Raw genomic sequence first — 6,000 nt, 5'->3', positions numbered from 1 at the left:
TTGAAAAGCAGTGATCATAGCGTTAAATTAAAAAATAACTGGAAATATATGCTATCTTTAGATTTTGCTAACAGATTGGCGATACTCCTTCCGCTTCATACGAACAGATACAATTAACAAATGCCAATTAATCAACTAGCAGGGCACTCGTTTTTATCTGGTGCAAGCACTTAAAGGAAAGCTAATACGGCTCACAAGGAAGAAAGCGGAAAATTGGCAGGGCGTTAGTGACGCCAGTTGCAAAAGCTTTACGAAGGGATCGACGCTCATTTGTTTGCAAACTGATTGGCATGTTCGATAAATGCATCGGGTCTCTTTCAATTCCGACCATGGAACTGAATATGAGACATGTGTTTAAAACGCTAATTTATTATTAGATCTGCATGAATGTGTGAAGGTAATAATGATACATGCTAATTATCAGTATTGTTATCCTATATTGTGTTCAAAAATGACAGCCTTTGTTCAAGAGAACAGACTTCTTTTCAATTGATAAATATTTTTAATTTTACTGCAAATGATCATATTGTTTTAAGAACCTACGACGACGTGTGTAAATAAATTAATACTGTAAATTGCTATTTCATTTATATTTGAAATCTTTACCCGTTTATTATCCCCCGCCGAAAGGCGGCGGGGATATTGAAATAGTCTCTGTCCGTCCGTCCTTCCGCCCAACATGTTTGTCCGAAGCATATCTCAAAAAGTATTTAAGGTATCAACATGAAACGTCATAGGTGGATAGATCATATTGTGGAGGAGTGCAGTGCACAAGCATGATAACTCTTCCTGCATAATTTTTCAGTTCCTGCCCTTTGTTATTTTTCATACTTAATTTTTCACCTGAGTGGAGCATAACTCTAAAAGTCTTTGAGATGTCAACATGAAACTTCATAATTGGATAGATCTTATTGAGGAGGAATGCTTTGCGTAAGAATAATAAATCTACCCTTTATGAGTTTTGAGTTACTGCCCTTTGTTATTTTTCATATTTTTTGTCCGGAGCTTATCTCAAAAAGTGTTAAAGGTATCAACTTGAAACTTCAAAGGTGGATAGATCTCATTGAGGAGGAATGCAGCACACAAGAATGATAACCTACCCTGCATTATTTTTCAGTTATTGCCCTTTTTTTATTTTTTAGCCACCAGTATCCACATACGTTTCAAATCTGTAATCACTTCAGCCATCAGTTTTCATTCCCAAAAGACCTCTTAAAGTTGAAATATTCTGCTCTGCTACATATACATTCTCCAATGAGCAAACACATCCGGCGGGGGATGGCCATGTTAACATGACTCTTGTTGCCCTGGTTACAAAAAATACGAGAAACAAACAGAGATTGCCCACTCCCAGACTATTTCATTTTAGAGAGTAGAACAAGAATGTGATCACTTTCATTCTCACTTTATTTCGTAAAAGGAGGCCTGGTTATAGTTTCTTGATTTCAGAGACCTGAAGTACTTTGGCGAATACATCCAGAAAGAATGGCCGCTTGTTAAATTTTGTTTTGTGATGGTACCATTTTCACAGAATCGTATTGAATCTTCACTGTATATAGAGGACATGTTCCGATTTTCGTCATTTATAAATAAAAAAGATGTGAAATTACTTTTTAACAACCGTCTTATATAATTGCCAACATATCTGTTTTGTTTCTAGCAGAATAAGGATTCTATGTATATGCTACAGGGAATATGTGTAACCAGGGATTTCACGTAATCCCTGAAATTTAGGGATTTTATTTAATCCCCAGCTACGTAAAATTCTGTCAAAGAATACATGTAAACCCTGGAATTTTCTAGGGATTTCACGTACTCTCAATTTTTACCACAAAATTATCATATTTTAAATGTAAAATATGATTCATTGTTTTGTAAAGTATTACTAGTTAAATGTTTTAATTTGATATTTTGATATGCGTATGCAATTAAAGTATTATAGCTTGGGTTTCCAAAGCATCGGTATAATCCTTTTTGTTTGTTTTGCCTACAAATGGGAGATCGTATTATACACTAAGATAATTGCTGTTGGTTTGAATTCACAGATTGAACCTCTGTTAATGTGCACACACGGGGAAAAAACCATGGATTCTAATGAAGTCAAATTTATTGATGAATTGAATAAGAGGCATGGTAAAAAAAAGAAAAATTGTTGCTACCCAAACTAAAACTCGATAATAAACATCATCGACTGAATGTCTTCGATACTTTATGTCAATTGAAGAGACATTCGACATCGTGAAAAAGTGTCTTTCTGCACTTAACAATGCTGGACGTGACAAAATACTAAAAGAACTGAAAAAGTAGTACATTAACATAACTCAAAACTCAGTAAAACTATTCAAGATCAGTTTGAGGAATGTCAATTAAGACAGCGCAATCCAAACAAGAGTGTTGTAGTAAGGCCCATTGTTAGTAAAGACTTCAACTCAGGTGGCCATTTGCATAAAACTTTTGTTGTAAATAATTAGAGTTTTAATAGAGTTGTTTACTTGATGGCTATTGAATGTAAGAATTTCATCGCTAATCAACATGATCTGTACGTATCAGCAATCGGGTCACGGAATTTGTGTAAAAATGAAATAATATTTTAGGGATTCCATGTAATTCCTAGCGAAATTAGGGATTTCACTTACGGTATTCCCTAAAATCACTAGGGATTACGTGAATTACCTGATTATGTTAGGGATTACGTGAAACCCCTGGTAACACACATTCCCTGTTACATATACATTATGAACATTTTGTGATTTCTGCTGATATTACATGCTTTCAGCTGGTTCATTTAATAAATATTATGTTACTATTTTGAACGTTGTCGAACGTTTCGTTATTATATATATGAATTTAAAGTCATTCTGCTATAAAATTACATCAAGCTTTGCAGTGGTTTCTTTATACATTTGCAATGTATCTACAATTATTTAACAGACAAAACATTATGTCATTAATCACTTTTCTATTTGCATTTCATTTCGTCATGTTGCAGCGTTTGGATACGGCGTTATAGCTTAAACAACATCAAATGTTACTTTATGCGTCATTTAGAAGGTAATAATATAAGATAGAATCACGACGATTTCTCTAAAGAATTTTAAATTGCATGATTTAACATTTGAAGCCACATGCTGTGATTTGAAAATTTTATTTTCCTTAAAATTCCATTAAATTCAAGGTTGCAAAAATTTAAAGTAATTACTAAAAGATTGCATAACAAGAATCATTCAATGCCGTACTTTGTTCAATTAAAATGGTATTATGGTGATTTCGTTGTTGCCGTATTTTGTTCGACATGTCATTATGTTTGCACGTAACACCATTACCCCATCTCGTTATTACATCATCTCCCTGAACACCGACGGCTTTTAATAACAGTGTGATGTTTGTTTGTCATATTCCCTTACAGATACTTTCCTTTGGTACATTACGTAATAGTTTCAACATGTGTCTATTTACAGAAAAGTCACAGAGCAGAGGAGCATTAACACATTTAAGTATCTTTAGGCATATTCGACTGGTAAACCTTTATAGGTATTTCGTCGAATGCTTATTGTCGCGAAAGGATGGTGGCCTGATGTCATTTGCTGAAGCTTATATAGCAAACTGGGCCAGATAATAGACACATTACTATCTTCTGTGATAGATATCCCTCTTATATTAGTCCGAAATTACATGATTTATCAATAAACGTTTTTGATGTGGGTATAGGAATAAAGAAAAGCAGTATCCCTAAAGAAAGCCCAACATGGCAAAATTGAAAATGTTGTAGGCTCGGCTTAATTGAGCCAGTTCACTGGATAGTGCAAATTACCGTCCAAGCCCCCTAGCACCGACTCAAGCAGAATACAACATTTAAACATGAAATGGCAAAATTTTGAATTTAGAAACATCCGCAGATTATCTGGAAGCCTATAGCATGTTTGAAATAGTCCTTAAATTGTATCGTCTATAACTGTGTCAGATTCAACACCTTTTTATTTTCTCCATAAAGCCTGTAATTGTACCACAATCAGAACCTTTAACGCCTATGTAAATGCATTCAATATAATAGTTAAGTGTTATCACTGCGACACATCTTACATCTTCACCACTCTCATTAAATGTATATTGGCAGTGTAATATAATATTCTACCGTGGCACTACTTGCTCCTTAAAAAAATGTTACATTTTGTGTGATAAACAATTACGAAACCAGCAATAGTTACCATTAGTAACCCCCAAGGGCTACTCTAAACATAATTGTTAGTATTTCTTATCAAGGAAAGTGCAAAGAATACAGAAATTATTTCTTGCTAGGGAAACAACAGTTCTTTTCAAAGGCATAATCACCCTCAGAAATAAGTACAATATGCCTTGTGAACAAATTGCAAACCCGTGTAGCTATGGATTTTGGCCGGTTACTTGCTCACCTTACAGGGGTGAACCCCATATGAATCTCAAAATTAAGCATCGGTACAAAAATGTATGTGCATTTCCGCTGATGTGAAGTACAACACCATATGTTGGTTTATAGGTTTATCAATGGCTAAGATTTCAACTTTTATAACATTTATGTAAAATTTAAAGCCATTTTAAGAAATTACAAATCGTTAAAACTTCAGTTATTATATAAAAGAGAAAGATGGTCATGCTATATTGCCAGTGAGTGTCGTTTTGGAAATTGTCAGAACACTAAAATTTTCAGGCTTTTGCGAAATAACGAAAACAGCTTTTTTTTATATCTTAATCAGCTTTTACCTTGTATAATGTGAAAATCATTTATCGCACGGGACCTTGATTCTCAAAGTATAACGTGCGATGTCTTAAAATATGATAACCTATGTTGGATTGAACATTTATTTGGATAAGTGAACTAGTGAATCTTTCATTTTTATGCAGTCAGTGTTGCCCGCTCTTAAGAAATTGTATGCCTTTATAAATGGTTATTATAGTGTCCGCTAACCATATTATACACATTTTAAATTCTACTTTTATCAAATCAATACAGCTTGGGAAGGGCTGTTGCTGATGTTGTTAAAACTTGTAGCCCAAACCACTTGCCATATATTTATATGTAGATTTGTTTTGGTGCAATGAAATATAATCAAACTAACTCAGTACAGCTCATTATCCTATCCATTTTATAACATAGCAGGTACTTGTGAAAAAAGCTTTATTGAATTCATCAAAAGTTTATTCAGAAGTACATGTATTGGTTTATTGTGGCTATTGCATCATCATTATAACTAAATACTTATATAACAGTTATGCATTGCCATGTAACTCTATTTGTATCATATTAACAACACTGTTATCACACTTCTGCTGAAATCAAGGTTTGACAAGTCTATTTTTTAAAGTGAACAAACCGAATAATGAAGATTCCATGATTACCGCCGTTTGAACACGTCTATTGGTATTTTTAAATACAAACTTTCACCATCATATGTTTAAATATTGAATAGAGTTTAAGCCGATGCTAGGGATCTTGAACGGCAACTTGCAGTTACCATTACCGTCCATGAACAGTGTCAATAAAACCGGGTCTGGAACATGTTCAATTTTCCGGTTTAGGGTATTCTTTAGGATTCCGTTTTTCTCCATTTTATAGATACTTTATTTTCATACAGTAAAATATACATACATTTCATGATCAGAAAGTCATAGCCTCTTTCCTGTGTCAGTTAGAACAATGACACGAAAATTGGCATGTTAACACCAAATGTAACCTTAAATCATCTAGTACACAGTGATTTAATCAAGTCAAAGGAATTTAGACATATGCGAACAAGGATAACGAATCCCAGATCTATAATTTTCATGCCAAGCTAAGTTATCATTATTATACATGAGTTAACAACAAACGAGTATTGTGAAATAGACAAACCAGGATGTTCATTATCAGATTTTAAAAGATTACAGTCTGAAAGAATTTTTGGGGTGTGTTTCTAAAATAAGTCAAAGATAATTAATAACTATTTAGCGGCAATATTTACATTCATATACCACTTGTAACGAGTC

This window comes from Ruditapes philippinarum, unplaced genomic scaffold (assembly GCF_026571515.1).
Source record: "Ruditapes philippinarum isolate M1 unplaced genomic scaffold, ASM2657151v2 ctg609_1_1_1_1, whole genome shotgun sequence".
Classification (NCBI taxonomy): domain Eukaryota; kingdom Metazoa; phylum Mollusca; class Bivalvia; order Venerida; family Veneridae; genus Ruditapes; species Ruditapes philippinarum.
This window is presented reverse-complemented; position numbering follows the sequence as displayed.